This window comes from Argopecten irradians, chromosome 12, assembly GCF_041381155.1.
Source record: "Argopecten irradians isolate NY chromosome 12, Ai_NY, whole genome shotgun sequence".
NCBI classification, from domain to species: Eukaryota; Metazoa; Mollusca; class Bivalvia; order Pectinida; family Pectinidae; genus Argopecten; species Argopecten irradians.
Genome location: NC_091145.1, coordinates 37,489,419 through 37,509,683, shown reverse-complemented (window position 1 = coordinate 37,509,683; position 20,265 = coordinate 37,489,419). Strand labels below are relative to the sequence as shown.

The 20,265-nt window shown below is 34.1% G+C and overlaps 8 non-coding genes and 9 pseudogenes across 8 annotated transcripts; 9 read left to right on the top strand and 8 right to left on the bottom strand.

Moving 5' to 3' along the window:
• The first annotated feature begins 769 nt into the window (after window positions 1–769).
• LOC138305210 (U1 spliceosomal RNA) lies at window positions 770–919 on the top strand (annotated as a pseudogene).
• An 844-nt stretch (window positions 920–1,763) lies between these two features.
• LOC138305245 (U1 spliceosomal RNA) lies at window positions 1,764–1,920 on the bottom strand. Its single transcript, XR_011205688.1, has one exon. It is a non-coding gene; the product is annotated as a U1 spliceosomal RNA (small nuclear RNA).
• A 958-nt stretch (window positions 1,921–2,878) lies between these two features.
• On the top strand, window positions 2,879–3,028 carry LOC138305203 (U1 spliceosomal RNA; annotated as a pseudogene).
• Window positions 3,029–6,118: 3,090 nt separating this feature from the next.
• On the bottom strand, window positions 6,119–6,271 carry LOC138305256 (U1 spliceosomal RNA; annotated as a pseudogene).
• A 954-nt stretch (window positions 6,272–7,225) lies between these two features.
• LOC138305237 (U1 spliceosomal RNA) lies at window positions 7,226–7,382 on the top strand. The gene has a single exon (XR_011205682.1). It is a non-coding gene; the product is annotated as a U1 spliceosomal RNA (small nuclear RNA).
• Window positions 7,383–8,230: 848 nt separating this feature from the next.
• Window positions 8,231–8,380, bottom strand: LOC138305255 (U1 spliceosomal RNA; annotated as a pseudogene).
• Window positions 8,381–9,332: 952 nt separating this feature from the next.
• Window positions 9,333–9,489, top strand: LOC138305233 (U1 spliceosomal RNA). Its single transcript, XR_011205680.1, has one exon. It is a non-coding gene; the product is annotated as a U1 spliceosomal RNA (small nuclear RNA).
• Window positions 9,490–10,333: 844 nt separating this feature from the next.
• On the bottom strand, window positions 10,334–10,483 carry LOC138305243 (U1 spliceosomal RNA; annotated as a pseudogene).
• A 949-nt stretch (window positions 10,484–11,432) lies between these two features.
• Window positions 11,433–11,589, top strand: LOC138305231 (U1 spliceosomal RNA). Its single transcript, XR_011205679.1, has one exon. It is a non-coding gene; the product is annotated as a U1 spliceosomal RNA (small nuclear RNA).
• An 846-nt stretch (window positions 11,590–12,435) lies between these two features.
• Window positions 12,436–12,585, bottom strand: LOC138305232 (U1 spliceosomal RNA; annotated as a pseudogene).
• Window positions 12,586–13,538: 953 nt separating this feature from the next.
• LOC138305258 (U1 spliceosomal RNA) lies at window positions 13,539–13,696 on the top strand. The gene has a single exon (XR_011205698.1). It is a non-coding gene; the product is annotated as a U1 spliceosomal RNA (small nuclear RNA).
• Window positions 13,697–14,544: 848 nt separating this feature from the next.
• On the bottom strand, window positions 14,545–14,696 carry LOC138305235 (U1 spliceosomal RNA; annotated as a pseudogene).
• Window positions 14,697–15,649: 953 nt separating this feature from the next.
• On the top strand, window positions 15,650–15,806 carry LOC138305230 (U1 spliceosomal RNA). Its single transcript, XR_011205678.1, has one exon. It is a non-coding gene; the product is annotated as a U1 spliceosomal RNA (small nuclear RNA).
• Window positions 15,807–16,651: 845 nt separating this feature from the next.
• On the bottom strand, window positions 16,652–16,801 carry LOC138305220 (U1 spliceosomal RNA; annotated as a pseudogene).
• A 951-nt stretch (window positions 16,802–17,752) lies between these two features.
• On the top strand, window positions 17,753–17,909 carry LOC138305247 (U1 spliceosomal RNA). Its single transcript, XR_011205690.1, has one exon. It is a non-coding gene; the product is annotated as a U1 spliceosomal RNA (small nuclear RNA).
• An 847-nt stretch (window positions 17,910–18,756) lies between these two features.
• Window positions 18,757–18,906, bottom strand: LOC138305228 (U1 spliceosomal RNA; annotated as a pseudogene).
• Window positions 18,907–19,855: 949 nt separating this feature from the next.
• Window positions 19,856–20,012, top strand: LOC138305197 (U1 spliceosomal RNA). The gene has a single exon (XR_011205669.1). It is a non-coding gene; the product is annotated as a U1 spliceosomal RNA (small nuclear RNA).
• The last annotated feature ends 253 nt before the right edge of the window (window positions 20,013–20,265 follow it).

The window sequence follows — 20,265 nt, the reverse complement described above, 5'->3', positions numbered from 1 at the left end:
TAAAAGGTGATGAATTAAGGAAAATGTAAGTATTTATTCAGTGTTAACTGTATTGTGAACGTACAACATACATAATTTGACGTATATACAACGATTACGGCGTAATGAAATCGGTTCATCACATATTGTAAGGTGTTTTTAGTAGGTATTGTACAAATGTATATGTATAAATTATTCAGTTCCTTATAAATAAAAACAACAGTCAATCAACACCTATATTTTGGAAATGAATCTTGTTTTGTGTCAATTAGGAATGTACTTGCCAGACAGGATTACAATGGTTCATGAGCTCGATTTATCTCCCTTATTTTGAATAGTTGATGAAAGTGTGTTAAATATGTTTGTTTTATTGTCCTAATAAACAATAATGCAGTTATTTCAATTAATCGAAATTTCAAGTTTGGACACAAGTAATACCGACATGATTAACGGATTGGAATTTGACAACATTAGCTTTAAACATACCGCTACATAATTCTATCGGAAAACGTACAATAAACGTCAGTTGATGTATAGGGTGCGTCTTTTCATATCTCTACCAGTATTAAAACCTACAAATTTTGTTTTTGACGCTTTTAAATTTTCGATTGAATACCACTTAAAGAAATCAATATACGAAAAGGCTTATTCTTCACTCGTTAGACATCTAAACATAATACTCTGATATTAAGTTACACCAAATAAGATAGATTTGTATAGTGTTTTTAGTTAGTCATTTCAAATATTCGTCTAAAAACTGTTTAAAACTAAATGGATTGCTTTCAATGTCATACTTACCTGGTGTAGGGATAACCGTGGTCAAAATGGCGGTTTCCCCAGGGTGAGGTCTGTCCATTGCACAGCGGACAGATTGGCCCCTGCGACAGAGATCGGGCACGTAATTTATTGGTGTGGGGATCTGCGTTCGCGCTCATCCCTGACAAAATCAAATACGAATGTTAGATACTGAACAGCGTGTAGAACCGAATGCTTTTCCACAGACGACAATGTTAGTTTGTCACGGTCCAGGTGAAGTTGAGTTTTTTTTCCTATCATTAGGTGATCTCCATGTCATGAATATAATTAAAACTACGGTATTGTTAAAAAGAAGTATTCCTTGTGTGAATATTAAACATGATATAATATATTGAAAATGACTTTTTCGTCGATAATATTCTAAATATTCTTCTTTCATCCGATATGTGTTCCAGTTTGGACAGATTTGATGTTTATTGTAAAATGTATAGATAAATCCATGTTTTTGGTTGTTTGGACAAAAGCCCGTTTTATAAACAAAGCGTAATACGGAACAAGCAAGTAAATAATAAAAAAATACTTTCGAAATAGCCCGTGTGTAGAAGATTGATCCCCGGATAGAATTTCGTCCGGGCCATTGGTTGGCCGGTTTATTATGAATTTCAAAGTAGTTTTTTTACTGAAAATATTTCCTGACACGGTATTTAGTTCCAAAATATCAGTGATATGAATTTAGAAATCCAGTGTGAAATTTACCTTCAAAATATCAATTTTGATATAAAATGCTGAAAATATTAGAATTTCAGTATATGTCAGTGTATAATGCACCATATTTCAAAATGGCTGCTCTGGTGGGAGTTTGAGCTGAAGGACTTCCATTAATTTTGTTAGTTATAGATCACACGATTATTGAATTGATTTAACAGTTCTTATAGTACGTTCTAAAACGTTAACACTGTGGTCAATGGAAACATTAGCTTGGTTTCTATTAAGGCTAAGATAGACTAATATTTGAAATTTGATTTTGTCAGGGATGAGCGCGAACGCAGATCCCTACACTAACAAATTACGTGCCCGCATCTCCATTAGGGACCGCAGGGGCCAGTCTGACCGTAGTGCAATGGTCAGACCTCACCCAAGGGACACCGCCCAGTTGACCACGGTTATCCCAGCACAGGTAAATATGACTGTTCCAACAGTAATTTTACTTTTAAATTATCGCCAAGAATTGATGGAAAAGTGTCTTCTCGGAAGATAATGACATGATACGTATGTCATAAAGCTAAACACTTGATAACATAGCGTTTATTGTCATTCCGAATATTCCATAAAAAACCATTTATCGATTAAAATGTCTATACAGTTTTTATTTACAAATAAAAGGTGATGAATTAAGGAAAATGTAAGTATTTATTCAGTGTTAACTGTATTGTGAACGTACAACATACATAATTTGACGTATACAAACGATTACGGCGTAATGAAATCGGTTCATCAAATATTGTAAGGTGTTTAGTAGGTATTGTACAAATGTATATGTATAAATTATTCAGTTCCTTATAAATAAAAACAACAGTCAATCAACACCTATATTTTGGAAATGAATCTTGTTTTGTGTCAGTTAGGAATGTACTTGCCAGACAGGATTACAATGGTTCATGAGCTCGATTTATCTCCCTTCATTTGAATAGTTGATGAAAGTGTGTTAAATATGTTTGTTTTATTGTCCTAATAAACAACAATGCAGTTATTTCAATTAATCGAAATTTCAAGTTTGGACACAAGTAATACCGACATGATTAACGGATTGGAATTTGACAACATTAGCTTTAAACATACCGCTACATAATTCTATCGGAAAACGTACAATAAACGTCAGTTGATGTATAGGGTGCGTCTTTTCATATCTCTACCAGTATTAAAACCTACAAATTTTGTTTTTGACGCTTTTAAATTTTCGATTGAATACCACTTAAAGAAATCAATATACGAAAAGGCTTATTCTTCACTCGTTAGACATCTAAACATAATACTCTGATATTAAGTTACACCAAATAAGATAGATTTGTATAGTGTTTTTAGTTTAGTCATTTCAAATATTCGTCTAAAAATGTTTAAAACTAAATGGATTGCTTTCAATGTCATACTTACCTGGTGTAGGGATAACCGTGGTCAAAATGGCGGTTTCCCCAGGGTGAGGTCTGTCCATTGCACAGCGGACAGATTGGCCCCTGCGACAGAGATCGGGCACGTAATTTATTGGTGTGGGGATCTGCGTTCGCGCTCATCCCTGACAAAATCAAATACGAATGTTAGATACTGAACAGCACGAAAAACCGAATGCTTTTCCACAGACGACAATGTTAGCGTTTGTCACGGTCCAGGTTAAGTTGAGTTTTTTTCTATCATTAATGTCATGATATAATTAAAACTACGTGTATTGTTAAAAAGAAGTATTCCTTGTGTGAATATTAAACATGATATAATATAATATATTGAAAATGACTATTTTCGTGGATAATATTCTAAATATTCTTCTTTCATCCGATATGTGTTCCAGTTTGGACAGATTTGATGTTTATTGTAAAATGTATAGATAAATCCACGTTTTTTGGTTGTTTGGGCAAAAGCCCGTTTTATAAACAAAGCTTAATACGGAACATGCAAGTAAGTAAATTAATATATACATTCGAAACTAGACCTAGTTGTATGAAGGATGTATCCCCGGATTGAATTTCGTCCGGGCAATTGGTTGCCAGGTTTATTTTGAAATTCCATAAGTAGTGTTTTTAATGATAAATATTTTCCTGGCACGGTATTAAGTTCAATAATCATCAGTGATTTGAATTTAGAAATCCAGTGTGAAATATTACCTTCAAAATATCCAAATTTGATATGAAAATGCAGAAAAATAATAGAATTTAAGTATATTTCTGTGTATAATGCACCATATATTCAAAATGGACTAGCACTTGTGGGAGTTTGAGCTGACGGACGTTCGATTAATTTTGTTAGTTTATAGTATCCACATCGGAACTATTGAATTTGATTTAACAGTTCTTATAGAAAGTTCTATTCACGTTTGAAACACAGTGTCAATGGGAAACATTAGCTTGGTTTCTATTAAGGCTAAGAAAGGACTAATATTTGAAATTTGGTTTTTTTATGTTTGTCAGGGATGAGCGCTAACGTAGTATCCCTACCACTAACAAATTCCGTGCCCGCATCTCGCATTAGGGACCGCAGGGGCCAGTCCCCTGACCATTAGTGCAACGGTCAAACCTTCACTCAACTGGGAACACCGCCCAGTTTGGAACCACGGTTATGCCTAGCACAGGTAAGTATACTGATTCCAACAGTAACTTTGCTTTTAAATTATCCCGAGAATTGCTAGAAAAAGTTCGTCCTCGGAAGTATAATGACATGTATACGTATGTCATAAAGCTAAACACTTGATAACATAGCGTTTATTGTCATTCCGAATATTCCATAAAACACCAGTTATCGATTAAAATGTCTATACAGTTTTTATAACAAATAAAAGTTGATGAATTAAGGAAAATGTAAGTATTTATTCAGTGTGAACATAAATGTGAACGTACAACATACATAATTTGACGTATATACAACGATTACGGCGTAATGAAATCGGTTCATCACATATTGTAAGGTGTTTTGTTAGTAGGTATTGTACAAATGTATATGTAAAATATTCAGTCCCTTATACATAAAAACAACAGTCAATCAACACCTATATTTTGGAAATGAATCTTGTTTTGTGTCAATTAGGAATGTGCTTGTCAGACAGGATTACAATGGTACATGAGACTCGACTTATCTCCCTTCATTTGAATAGTTGATGAAAGTGTGTTAAAATATGTTTGTTTTATTGTCCTAATAAACAAAATGCAGTTATTTCAATTAATCGAAATTTCAAGTTTGGACACAAGAAAACCGACATCAGATTACGGATTGAATTTGACAACATTAGCTTTAAACATACCTGCCAACATAATTCTAAACGGAAAACGTACAATAACGTCAGTTGATGTAATAGGGTGCGTCTTATCATTCTCTACAGTATTAAAACCAACAGATTTTGTTTTTGACAGCTATAAATTTCGTGATGAAATACCATCAATAAAATGATTCACATATACGAAAAGGGTTATTCATATACTCGTCAGACATCGAAAAGTAATACTCGATACAGATAAACCCAATTCATTAGATTAGAATAGTGGTTTTTAATGTAAGACATTATAAAATATTCGCCCTAGAAATTATTTAAAAGAAAATACATTTCTGTATACAGTCATATTCTTTGTCAGGATAACCGTAGGTACAAACTTTGCGGTTTTCCGCAGGATGAGCGTGAAGTCATGACCATTGCACTACGGTCAGTACTGGCCCCTGCGGTCCCTAATGGAGATGCGGGCACGTAATTTGTTCTTGTGTAGGGGATCTGCGTTAGCGCTCATCCCTGACAAAAATCAAATTTCAAATATTAGTCTATCTGAGCCTTAATAGAAACCAAAGCTAATGTTTCCATTGACGTGTTAACGTTTTAGAACGTAATATAAGAACTGTTAAATCAATTCAATAATCGGTGATCTATAACTAACAAAAGTAATGAAGGTCCTTCATCAAACTCCCACCAGAGCAGCCATTTGAAATATGGTGCATTATACACTGACATATACTGAAATTCTAATTCATTTCAGGCATTTCATATCAAAATTGATATTTTGAAGTAAACTTTCACACTGGATTTCTAAATTCATATCACTGATATTTTGGAACTAAATACCGTGGTCAAGGAAATTATTTTCAGTAAAAAACTACTTTGAAATTCATTATTAAAACCGGGCCAACCAATGGCCCTTAAGGAAAAATTCTATCCCGGTGCTCAATCTACTAATACACGGGTTTTTTTTTTCTAATTTCTCGAAAGTATTTTTTATTACTTACTTTGCTTGTTTCTTAATACGCCTTTGATTATAAAAACGGGGCTTTTGCCCAAACAACCAAAAAACGTGGATTATAATCTATTAACATTTCTACAATAAACATCAAATCGTGTCTCAAACTGGGGAACACATATCGGATGAAAGAAAGAATATTATAGAATATTTATCACGAAAATATTCATTATTCAAATATATTAGTATCATGTTTCATTATTCACACAAGGTATACTTCATTTTTATCAATACACGTTAGTTTTAATTTTATTCATGACATGGAGATCACCTGAATGATAGAAAAAAAATCTCAACTTAACCTGGACCGTGATACAAACGCTATTAACATTGTCGTCTGTGGAAAAAGCATTCGGTTTTTCGTGCTGTTCAGTATCTCAACATTCGTATTTGATTTTGAGTCAGGATGAGCGCGAAACGCAGATCCCCACACCAATAAATTACGTGCCCGATCTCTGGTCGCAGGGGCCAATTCTGTCCGCTGTGCAATGGACAGACCTCACCCTGGGGAAACCGCCATTTTGACCACGGTTATCCCTACACCAGGTAAGTATGACATTGAAAGCAATCCATTTAGTTTTAAAAAACAGTTTTTAGACGAATATTTTGAAATGACTAACTAAAAACACTATACAAATATATCTTATTTGGTGTAACTTAATATCAGAGTATTATGTTTAGATGTCTAACGAGTGAAGAATAAGCCTTTTCGTATATTGATTTCTTTAAGTGGTATTCATTCGAAAATTCAAAAGCGATAAAAACTAAATCTGAATGTATTAATATTGGAATAGATATGAAAAGACGCACCCTATACATCAACTGACGTTTATTGTACGTTTTCCGATAGAATATGTAGCGGTGTGTTTAAAGCTTATGTTGTCAATTTACAATCCGGTAAGCAGGTATGTGTTTCTTGTGTCCAAACTTGAAATTTCGTTTAACTGGAATAACTGCATTGTTGTTTATTAGGATAATAAAACAAACATATTTTACACACTTGCATCAACTATTCAAATGAAGGGAGATAAGTCGAGCTCATGTACCATTGTAATCCTGTCTGACACGCACATTCCTAATTGACACAAACAAGATTCATTTCCAAAATATAGGTATTGATTGACTGTTGTTTTTATGTATAAGGGACTGTGAATAACGTATACATATACAATAGTAACAAAACACCTTACAATATGTGATGAACAGATTTCATTACGCCGTAATCGTTGTATATACGTCAAATTATGTATTTTGTACGTTCACATTTATGTTCACACTGAATAAATACTTACATTTTCCTTAATTCATCATTTTTTATTTGTTATAAAAACTGTATAGACATTTTAATCGATAACTGTTGTTTTATGGAATATTCGGAATGACAATAAACGCTATGTTATCAAGTGTTTAGCTTTATGACATACGTATCATGTCATTATCTTCCGAGAAGACACTTTTCTATCAATTCTCGGCGATAATTTAAAAGCAAAATTACTGTTGGAACAGTCATACTTACCTGTGCTGGGATAACCGTGGTCAACTGGGCGGTGTCCCTTGGGTGAGGTCTGACCATTGCACTACGGTCAGACTGGCCCCTGCGGTCCCTAATGGAGATGCGGGCACGTAATTTGTTAGTGTAGGGATCTGCGTTAGCGCTCATCCCTGACAAAATCAAATTTCAAATATTAGTCTATCTTAGCCTTAATAGAAACCAAGCTAATGTTTCCATTGACCACAGTGTTAAAGTTTTAGAACATACTATAAGAACTGTTAAATCAATTCAATAATCGTGTGATCTATAACTAACAAAATTAATGGAAGTCCTTCAGCCCAAACTCCCACCAGAGCAGCCATTTTGAAATATGGTGCATTATACACTGACATATACTGAAATTCTAATATTTTTAGCATTTCATATCAAAATTGATATTTTGAAGGTAAATTTCACACTGGATTTCTAAATTCATATCACTGATATTTTGGAACTAAATACCGTGTCAGGAAATATTTTCAGTAAAAAACTACTTTGAAATTCATTATAAAACCGGCCAACCAATGGCCCGGACGAAATTCTATCCGGGGCTCAATCTTCTACACACGGGCTATTTCGAAAGTATTTTTTTTATTATTTACTTGCTTGTTCCGTATTACGCTTTGTTTATAAAACGGGCTTTTGCCCAAACAACCAAAAACATGGATTTATCTATACATTTTACAATAAACATCAAATCTGTCCAAACTGGAACACATATCGGATGAAAGAAGAATATTTAGAATATTATCCACGAAAATAGTCATTTTCAATATATTATATCATGTTTAATATTCACACAAGGAATACTTCTTTTTAACAATACACGTAGTTTTAATTATATTCATGACATGGAGATCACCTAATGATAGAAAAAAAACTCAACTTAACCTGGACCGTGACAAACGCTAACATTGTCGTCTGTGGAAAAGCATTCGGTTTTTCGTGCTGTTCAGTATCTAACATTCGTATTTGATTTTGTCAGGGATGAGCGCGAACGCAGATCCCCACACCAATAAATTACGTGCCCGATCTCTGTCGCAGGGGCCAATCTGTCCGCTGTGCAATGGACAGACCTCACCCTGGGGAAACCGCCATTTTGACCACGGTTATCCCTACACCAGGTAAGTATGACATTGAAAGCAATCCATTTAGTTTTAAACAGTTTTTAGACGAATATTTGAAATGACTAACTAAAAACACTATACAAATATATCTTATTTGGTGTAACTTAATATCAGAGTATTATGTTTAGATGTCTAACGAGTGAAGAATAAGCCTTTTCGTATATTGATTTCTTTAAGTGGTATTCATTCGAAAATTCAAAAGCGATAAAAACTAAATCTGAATGTATTAATATTGGAATAGATATGAAAAGACGCACCCTATACATCAACTGACGTTTATTGTACGTTTTCCGATAGAATTATGTAGCGGTGTGTTTAAAGCTTATGTTGTCAATTTACAATCCGGTAAGCAGGTATGTGTTTCTTGTGTCCAAACTTGAAATTTCGTTTAACTGGAATAACTGCATTGTTGTTTATTAGGATAATAAAACAAACATATTTTACACACTTGCATCAACTATTCAAATGAAGGGAGATAAGTCGAGCTCATGTACCATTGTAATCCTGTCTGACACGCACATTCCTAATTGACACAAAACAAGATTCATTTCCAAAATATAGGTGTTGATTGACTGTTGTTTTTATGTATAAGGGAGTGAATAACGTATACATATACAATAGTAACAAAACACCTTACAATATGTGATGAACAGATTTCATTACGCCGTAATCGTTGTATATACGTCAAATTATGTATTTTGTACGTTCACATTTATGTTCACACTGAATAAATACTTACATTTTCCTTAATTCATCAACTTTTATTTGTTATAAAAACTGTATAGACATTTTAAATCGATAACTGGTGTTTTATGGAATATTCGGAATGACAATAAACGCTATGTTATCAAGTGTTTAGCTTTATGACATACGTATCATGTCATTATCTTCCGAGAAGACACTTTTCTATCAATTCTCGGCGATAATTTAAAAGCAAAATTACTTGTTGGAACAGTCATACTTACCTGTGCTGGGATAACCGTGGTCAACTGGGCGGTGTCCCTAGGGTGAGGTCTGACCATTGCACTACGGTCAGACTGGCCCCTGCGGTCCCTAATGGAGATGCGGGCACGTAATTTGTTAGTGTAGGGATCTGCGTTAGCGCTCATCCCTGACAAAATCAAATTTCAAATATTAGTCTATCTTAGCCTTAATAGAAACCAAGCTAATGTTTCCATTGACCACAGTGTTAACGTTTTAGAACGTACTATAAGAACTGTTAAATCAATTCAATAATCGTGTGATCTATAACTAACAAAATTAATGGAAGTCCTTCAGCTCAAACTCCCACCAGAGCAGCCATTTTGAAATATGGTGCATTATACACTGACATATACTGAAATTCTAATATTTCAGCATTTCATATCAAAATTGATATTTTGAAGGTAAATTTCACACTGGATTTCTAAATTCATATCACTGATATTTTGGAACTAAATACCGTGTCAGGAAATATTTTCAGTAAAAAACTACTTTGAAATTCATTATAAACCGGCCAACCAATGGCCCGGACGAAATTCTATCCGGGGATCAATCTTCTACACACGGGCTATTTCGAAAGTATTTTTTTATTATTTACTTGCTTGTTCCGTATTACGCTTTGTTTATAAAACGGGCTTTTGCCCAAACAACCAAAAACATGGATTTATCTATACATTTTACAATAAACATCAAATCTGTCCAAACTGGAACACATATCGGATGAAAGAAGAATATTTAGAATATTATCCACGAAAATAGTCATTTTCAATATATTATATCATGTTTAATATTCACACAAGGAATACTTCTTTTTAACAATACACGTAGTTTTAATTATATTCATGACATGGAGATCACCTAATGATAGAAAAAAACTCAACTTAACCTGGACCGTGACAAACGCTAACATTGTCGTCTGTGGAAAAGCATTCGGTTTTTCGTGCTGTTCAGTATCTAACATTCGTATTTGATTTTGTCAGGGATGAGCGCGAACGCAGATCCCCACACCAATAAATTACGTGCCCGATCTCTGTCGCAGGGGCCAATCTGTCCGCTGTGCAATGGACAGACCTCACCCTGGGGAAACCGCCATTTTGACCACGGTTATCCCTACACCAGGTAAGTATGACATTGAAAGCAATCCATTTAGTTTTAAACAGTTTTTAGACGAATATTTGAAATGACTAACTAAAAACACTATACAAATATATCTTATTTGGTGTAACTTAATATCAGAGTATTATGTTTAGATGTCTAACGAGTGAAGAATAAGCCTTTTCGTATATTGATTTCTTTAAGTGGTATTCATTCGAAAATTCAAAAGCGATAAAAACTAAATCTGAATGTATTAATATTGGAATAGATATGAAAAGACGCACCCTATACATCAACTGACGTTTATTGTACGTTTTCCGATAGAATTATGTAGCGGTGTGTTTAAAGCTTATGTTGTCAATTTACAATCCGGTAAGCAGGTATGTGTTTCTTGTGTCCAAACTTGAAATTTCGTTTAACTGAATAACTGCATTGTTGTTTATTAGGATAATAAAACAAACATATTTTACACACTTGCATCAACTATTCAAATGAAGGGAGATAAGTCGAGCTCATGTACCATTGTAATCCTGTCTGACACGCACATTCCTAATTGACACAAAACAAGATTCATTTCCAAAATATAGGTGTTGATTGACTGTTGTTTTTATGTATAAGGGAGTGAATAACGTATACATATACAATAGTAACAAAACACCTTACAATATGTGATGAACAGATTTCATTACGCCGTAATCGTTGTATATACGTCAAATTATGTATTTTGTACGTTCACATTTATGTTCACACTGAATAAATACTTACATTTTCCTTAATTCATCAACTTTTATTTGTTATAAAAACTGTATAGACATTTTAATCGATAACTGGTGTTTTATGGAATATTCGGAATGACAATAAACGCTTATGTTATCAAGTGTTAGCTTTATGACATACGTATCATGTCATTATCTTCCGAGAAGACACTTTTCTATCAATTCTCGGCGATAATTTAAAAGCAAAATTACTGTTGGAACAGTCATACTTACCTGTGCTGGGATAACCGTGGTCAACTGGGCGGTGTCCCTAGGGTGAGGTCTGACCATTGCACTACGGTCAGACTGGCCCCTGCGGTCCCTAATGGAGATGCGGGCACGTAATTTGTTAGTGTAGGGATCTGCGTTAGCGCTCATCCCTGACAAAATCAAATTTCAAATATTAGTCTATCTTAGCCTTAATAGAAACCAAGCTAATGTTTCCATTGACCACAGTGTTAACGTTTTAGAACGTACTATAAGAACTGTTAAATCAATTCAATAATCGTGTGATCTATAACTAACAAAATTAATGAAAGTCCTTCAGCTCAAACTCCCACCAGAGCAGCCATTTTGAAATATGGTGCATTATACACTGACATATACTGAAATTCTAATATTTCAGCATTTCATATCAAAATTGATATTTGAAGGTAAATTTCACACTGGATTTCTAAATTCATATCACTGATATTTTGGAACTAAATACCGTGTCAGGAAATATTTTCAGTAAAAAACTACTTTGAAATTCATTATAAACCGGCCAACCAATGGCCCGGACGAAATTCTATCCGGGGCTCAATCTTCTACACACGGGCTATTTCGAAAGTATTTTTTTTATTATTACTTGCTTGTTCCGTATTACGCTTTGTTTATAAAACGGGCTTTTGCCCAAACAACCAAAAACGTGGATTTATCTATACATTTTACAATAAACATCAAATCTGTCCAAACTGGAACACATATCGGATGAAAGAAGAATATTTAGAATATTATCCACGAAAATAGTCATTTTCAATATATTATATCATGTTTAATATTCACACAAGGAATACTTCTTTTTAACAATACACGTAGTTTTAATTATATTTCATGACATGGAGATCACCTAATGATAGAAAAAAAACTCAACTTAACCTGGACCGTGACAAACGCTAACATTGTCGTCTGTGGAAAAAGCATTCGGTTTTTCGTGCTGTTCAGTATCTAACATTCGTATTTGATTTTGTCAGGGATGAGCGCGAACGCAGATCCCCACACCAATAAATTACGTGCCCGATCTCTGTCGCAGGGGCCAATCTGTCCGCTGTGCAATGGACAGACCTCACCCTGGGGAAACCGCCATTTTGACCACGGTTATCCCTACACCAGGTAAGTATGACATTGAAAGCAATCCATTTAGTTTTAAACAGTTTTTAGACGAATATTTGAAATGACTAACTAAAAACACTATACAAATATATCTTATTTGGTGTAACTTAATATCAGAGTATTATGTTTAGATGTCTAACGAGTGAAGAATAAGCCTTTTCGTATATTGATTTCTTTAAGTGGTATTCATTCGAAAATTCAAAAGCGATAAAAACTAAATCTGAATGTATTAATATTGGAATAGATATGAAAAGACGCACCCTATACATCAACTGACGTTTATTGTACGTTTTCCGATAGAATTATGTAGCGGTGTGTTTAAAGCTTATGTTGTCAATTTACAATCCGGTAAGCAGGTATGTGTTTCTTGTGTCCAAACTTGAAATTTCGTTTAACTGGAATAACTGCATTGTTGTTTATTAGGATAATAAAACAAACATATTTTACACACTTGCATCAACTATTCAAATGAAGGGAGATAAGTCGAGCTCATGTACCATTGTAATCCTGTCTGACACGCACATTCCTAATTGACACAAAACAAGATTCATTTCCAAAATATAGGTGTTGATTGACTGTTGTTTTTATGTATAAGGGAGTGAATAACGTATACATATACAATAGTAACAAAACACCTTACAATATGTGATGAACAGATTTCATTACGCCGTAATCGTTGTATATACGTCAAATTATGTATTTTGTACGTTCACATTTATGTTCACACTGAATAAATACTTACATTTTCCTTAATTCATCAACTTTTATTTGTTATAAAAACTGTATAGACATTTTAATCGATAACTGGTGTTTTATGGAATATTCGGAATGACAATAAACGCTATGTTATCAAGTGTGTTTAGCTTTATGACATACGTATCATGTCATTATCTTCCGAGAAAGACACTTTTCTATCAATTCTCGGCGATAATTTAAAAGCAAAATTACTGTTGGAACAGTCATACTTACCTGTGCTGGGATAACCGTGGTCAACTGGGCGGTGTCCCCTAGGGTGAGGTCTGACCATTGCACTACGGTCAGACTGGCCCCTGCGGTCCCTAATGGAGATGCGGGCACGTAATTTGTTAGTGTAGGGATCTGCGTTAGCGCTCATCCCTGACAAAATCAAATTTCAAATATTAGTCTATCTTAGCCTTAATAGAAACCAAGCTAATGTTTCCATTGACCACAGTGTTAACGTTTTAGAACGTACTATAAGAACTGTTTAAATCAATTCAATAATCGTGTGATCTATAACTAACAAAATTAATGAAAGTCCTTCAGCTCAAACTCCCACCAGAGCAGCCATTTTGAAATATGGTGCATTATACACTGACATATACTGAAATTCTAATATTTCAGCATTTCATATTCAAAATTGATATTTTGAAGGTAAATTTCACACTGGATTTCTAAATTCATATCACTGATATTTTGGAACTAAATACCGTGTCAGGAAATATTTTCAGTAAAAAAACTACTTTGAAATTCATTATAAACCGGCCAACCAATGGCCCGGACGAAATTCTATCCGGGGCTCAATCTTCTATACACGGGCTATTTCGAAAGTATTTTTTTATTACTTACTTGCTTGTTCCGTATTACGCTTTGTTTATAAAACGGGCTTTTGCCCAAACAACCAAAAACGTGGATTTATCTATACATTTTACAATAAACATCAAATCTGTCCAAACTGGAACACATATCGGATGAAAGAAGAATATTTAGAATATTATCCACGAAAATAGTCATTTTCAATATATTATATCATGTTTAATATTCACACAAGGAATACTTCTTTTTAACAATACACGTAGTTTTAATTATATTCATGACATGGAGATCACCTAATGATAGAAAAAAACTCAACTTAACCTGGACCGTGACAAACGCTAACATTGTCGTCTGTGGAAAAGCATTCGGTTTTTCGTGCTGTTCAGTATCTAACATTCGTATTTGATTTTGTCAGGGAATGAGCGCGAAACGCAGATCCCCACACCAATAAATTACGTGCCCGATCTCTGTCGCAGGGGTCAATCTGTCCGCTGTGCAATGGACAGACCTCACCCTGGGGAAACCGCCATTTTGACCACGGTTATCCCCTACACCAGGTAAGTATGACATTGAAAGCAATCCATTTAGTTTTAAACAGTTTTTAGACGAATATTTGAAATGACTAACTAAAAACACTATACAAATATATCTTATTTGGTGTAACTTAATATCAGAGTATTATGTTTAGATGTCTAACGAGTGAAGAATAAGCCTTTTCGTATATTGATTTCTTTAAGTGGTATTCATTCGAAAATTCAAAAGCGATAAAAACTAAATCTGAATGTATTAATATTGGAATAGATATGAAAAGACGCACCCTATACATCAACTGACGTTTATTGTACGTTTTTTTCCGATAGAATTATGTAGCGGTGTGTTTAAAGCTTATGTTGTCAATTTACAATCCGGTAAGCAGGTATGTGTTTTTCTTGTGTCCAAACTTGAAATTTCGTTTAACTGAAAAACTGCATTGTTGTTTATTAATAATAAAACAAACATATTTTACACACTTGCATCAACTATTCAAATGAAGGGAGATAAGTCGAGCTCATGTACCATTGTAATCCTGTCTGACACGCACATTCCTAATTGACACAAAACAAGATTCATTTCCAAAATATAGGTGTTTGATTGACTGTTGTTTTTATGTATAAGGGACTGAATAACGTATTCATATACAATAGTAACAAAACACCTTACAATATGTGATGAACCGATTTCATTACGCCGTAATCGTTGTATATACGTCAAATTATGTATTTTGTACGTTCACATTTATGTTCACACTGAATAAATACTTACATTTTCCTTAATTCATCAACTTTTATTTGTTATAAAAACTGTATAGACATTTTAATCGATAACTGGTGTTTTATGGAATATTCGGAATGACAATAAACGCTATGTTATCAAGTGTTTAGCTTTATGACATACGTATCATGTCATTATCTTCCGAGAAGACACTTTTCTATCAATTCTCGGCGATAATTTAAAAGCAAAATTACTGTTGGAACAGTCATACTTACCTGTGCTGGGATAACCGTGGTCAACTGGGCGGTGTCCCTAGGGTGAGGTCTGACCATTGCACTACGGTCAGACTGGCCCCTGCGGTCCCTAATGGAGATGCGGGCACGTAATTTGTTAGTGTAGGGATCTGCGTTAGCGCTCATCCCTGACAAAATCAAATTTCAAATATTAGTCTATCTTAGCCTTAATAGAAACCAAGCTAATGTTTCCATTGACCACAGTGTTAACGTTTTAGAACGTACTATAAGAACTGTTAAATCAATTCAATAATCGTGTGATCTATAACTAACAAAATTAATGGAAGTCCTTCAGCTCAAACTCCCACCAGAGCAGCCATTTTGAAATATGGTGCATTATACACTGACATATACTGAAATTCTAATATTTCAGCATTTCATATCAAAATTGATATTTTGAAGGTAAATTTCACACTGGATTTCTAAATTCATATCACTGATATTTTGGAACTAAATACCGTGTCAGGAAATATTTTCAGTAAAAAACTACTTTGAAATTCATTATAAACCGGCCAACCAATGGCCCGGACGAAATTCTATCCGGGGCTCAATCTTCTACACACGGGCTATTTCGAAAGTATTTTTTTTATTACTTACTTGCTTGTTCCGTATTACGCTTTGTTTATAAAACGGGCTTTTGCCCAAACAACCAAAAACGTGGATTTATCTATACATTTTACAATAAACATCAAATCTGTCCAAACTGGAACACATATCGGATGAAAGAAGAATATTTAGAATATTATCCACGAAAATAGTCATTTTCAATATATTATATCATGTTTAATATTCACACAAGGAATACTTCTTTTTAACAATACACGTAGTTTTAATTATATTCATGACATGGAGATCACCTAATGATAGAAAAAAACTCAACTTAACCTGGACCGTGACAAACGCTAACATTGTCGTCTGTGGAAAAGCATTCGGTTTTTCGTGCTGTTCAGTATCTAACATTCGTATTTGATTTTGTCAGGGATGAGCGCGAACGCAGATCCCCACACCAATAAATTACGTGCCCGATCTCTGTCGCAGGGGCCAATCTGTCCGCTGTGCAATGGACAGACCTCACCCTGGGGAAACCGCCATTTTGACCACGGTTATCCCTACACCAGGTAAGTATGACATTGAAAGCAATCCATTTAGTTTTAAACAGTTTTTAGACGAATATTTGAAATGACTAACTGAAAACACTATACAAATATATCTTATTTGGTGTAACTTAATATCAGAGTATTATATTTAGATGTCTAACGAGTGAAGAATAAGCCTTTTCGTATATTGATTTCTTTAAGTGGTATTCATTCGAAAATTCAAAAGCGATAAAAACGTAATCTGAATGTATTAATATTGGAATAGATATGAAAAGACGCACCCTATACATCAACTGGCGTTTATTGTACGTTTTCCCGATAGAATTATGTAGCGGTGTGTTTAAAGCTTATGTTGTCAATTTACAATCCGGTAAGCAGGTATGTGTTTCTTGTGTCCAAACTTGAAATTTCGTTTAACTGGAATAACTGCATTGTTGTTTATTAGGATAATAAAACAAACATATTTTACACACTTGCATCAACTATTCAAATGAAGGGAGATAAGTCGAGCTCATGTACCATTGTAATCCTGTCTGACACGCACATTCCTAATTGACACAAAACAAGATTCATTTCCAAAATATAGGTGTTGATTGACTGTTGTTTTTATGTATAAGGGACTGAATAACGTATTCATATACAATAGTAACAAAACACCTTACAATATGTGATGAACCGATTTCATTACGCCGTAATCGTTGTATATACGTCAAATTATGTATTTTGTACGTTCACATTTATGTTCACACTGAATAAATACTTACATTTTCCTTAAATCATCAACTTTTATTTGTTATAAAAACTGTATAGACATTTTAATCGATAACTGGTGTTTTATGGAATATTTGGAATGACAATAAACGCTATGTTATCAAGTGTTTAGCTTTATGACATACGTATCATGTCATTATCTTCCGAGAAGACACTTTTCTATCAATTCTCGGCGATAATTTAAAAGCAAAATTACTGTTGGAACAGTCATACTTACCTGTGCTGGGATAACCGTGGTCAACTGGGCGGTGTCCCTAGGGTGAGGTCTGACCATTGCACTACGGTCAGACTGGCCCCTGCGGTCCCTAATGATGATGCGGGCACGTAATTTGTAAGTGCAGGGATCTGCGTTAGCGCTCATCCCTGACAAAATCAAATTTCAAATTTTAGTCTATCTTAGCCTTAATAGAAACCAAGCTAATGTTTCCATTGACCACAGTGTTAACGTTTTAGAACGTACTATAAGAACTGTTAAATCAATTCAATAATCGTGTGATATATAACTAACAAAATTAATGGAAGTCCTTCAGCCCAAACTCCCACCAGGGCAGCCATTTTGAAATATGGTGCATTATACACTGACATATACTGAAATTCTAATATTTTCAGCATTTTATTTCAAAATTGATATTTTGAAGGTAAATTTCACACTGGATTTCTAAATTCATATCACTGATATTTTGGAACTAAATACCGTGTCAGGAAATATTTTCAGTAAAAAAACTACTTTGAAATTCATAATAAAACCGGCCAACCAATGGCTCGGACGAAATTCTATCCGGGGCTCAATCTTCTACACACGGGCTATTTCGAAAGAATTTTTTTATTATTTACTTGCTTGTTCCGTATTACGCTTTGTTTATAAAACGGGCTTTTGCCCAAACAACCAAAAACATGGATTTATCTATACATTTTACAATAAACATCAAATCTGTCCAAACTGGAACACATATCGGATGAAAGAAGAATATTTAGAATATTATCCACGAAAATAGTCATTTTCAATATATTATATCATGTTTAATATTCACACAAGGAATACTTCTTTTTAACAATACACGTAGTTTTAATTATATTCATGACATGGAGATCGCCTAATGATAGAAAAAAACTCAACTTAACCTGGACCGTGACAAACGCTAACATTGTCGTCTATGGAAAAGCATTCGGTTTTTCGTGCTGTTCAGTATCTAACATTCGTATTTGATTTTGTCAGGGATGAGCGCGAACGCAGATCCCCACACCAATAAATTACGTGCCCGATCTCTGTCGCAGGGGTCAATCTGTCCGCTGTGCAATGGACAGACCTCACTCTGGGGAAACCGCCATTTTGACCACGGTTATCCCTACACCAGGTAAGTATGACATTGAAAGCAATCCATTTAGTTTTAAACAGTTTTTAGACGAATATTTGAAATGACTAACTGAAAACACTATACAAATCTATCTTATTTGGTGTAACTTAATATCAGAGTGTTATGTTTAGATGTCTAACGAGTGAAGAATAAGCCTTTTCGTATATTGATTTCTTTAAGTGGTATTCATTCGAAAATTCAAAAGCGATAAAAACGTAATCTGAATGTATTAATATTGGAATAGATATGAAAAGACGCACCCTATACATCAACTGACGTTTATTGTACGTTTTCCGATAGAATTATGTAGCGGTGTGTTTAAAACTTATGTTGTCAATTTACAAACTGGTAAGCAGGTATGTGTTTCTTGTGTCCAAACTTGAAATTTCGCTTAACTGAAACAACTGCATTGTTCTTTATTAGGATAATAAAACAAACATATTTTACACACTTGCATCAACTATTCAAATGAAGGGAGATAAGTCGAGCTCATGTACCATTGTAATCCTGTCTGACACGCACATTCCTAATTGACACAAAACAAGATTCATTTCCAAAATATAGGTGTTGATTGACTGTTGTTTTTATGTATAAGGGAGTGAATAACGTATACATATACCGTAGTTACAAAACACCTTACAATGTGTGATGAACCGATTTCATTACGCCGTAATCGTTGTATATACGTCAAATTATGTATGTTGTACGTTCACATTTCTGTTAACACTGAATAAATACTTACATTTTCCTTAATTCATCAACTTTTATTTGTTACAAAATCTTTATAGATATTTTAATCGATAACTGGTGTTTTATGGGATATTCGAAATGACAGTAAACGCTATGTTATCAGATGTTTAGCTATATAACATACTTATCATCTCATTATCTTTTCAGGTGACACTATTAATCAATTCTCGGCGATAATTTAAAAGTAAAATTATTGTTTGAACAGTCATACTTACCTGTGCTGGAATAACCGTGGTCAAAAGGACGGTGTCCCCAGAATGAGGTCTAACCATTGCACTACGGTCAGACTGGCCCCTGCGGTCCCTAATGGAGATGCGGGCACGTAATTTGTTAGTGTAGGGATCTGCGTTCGCGCTCATCCATGACAAAATCAAATTTCAAATACGTATTTGTCTATCTTAGCCTTTATAGATACCAACCTTATGTTTTTATTGGCCACAATGTTAACCATTAAGAATGTACTATATAAGAACTGCTTAATCAATCCAGTGATCTCTAACTAACAAACGAAAGTATTCAGCTCAAACTCCCACCAGAGCAGCCATTTTGAGATAAGGTGCATTATACAATGATAAATACTGAATTAATAAAATGGTTTTTGAAAAAAAAAATCGACC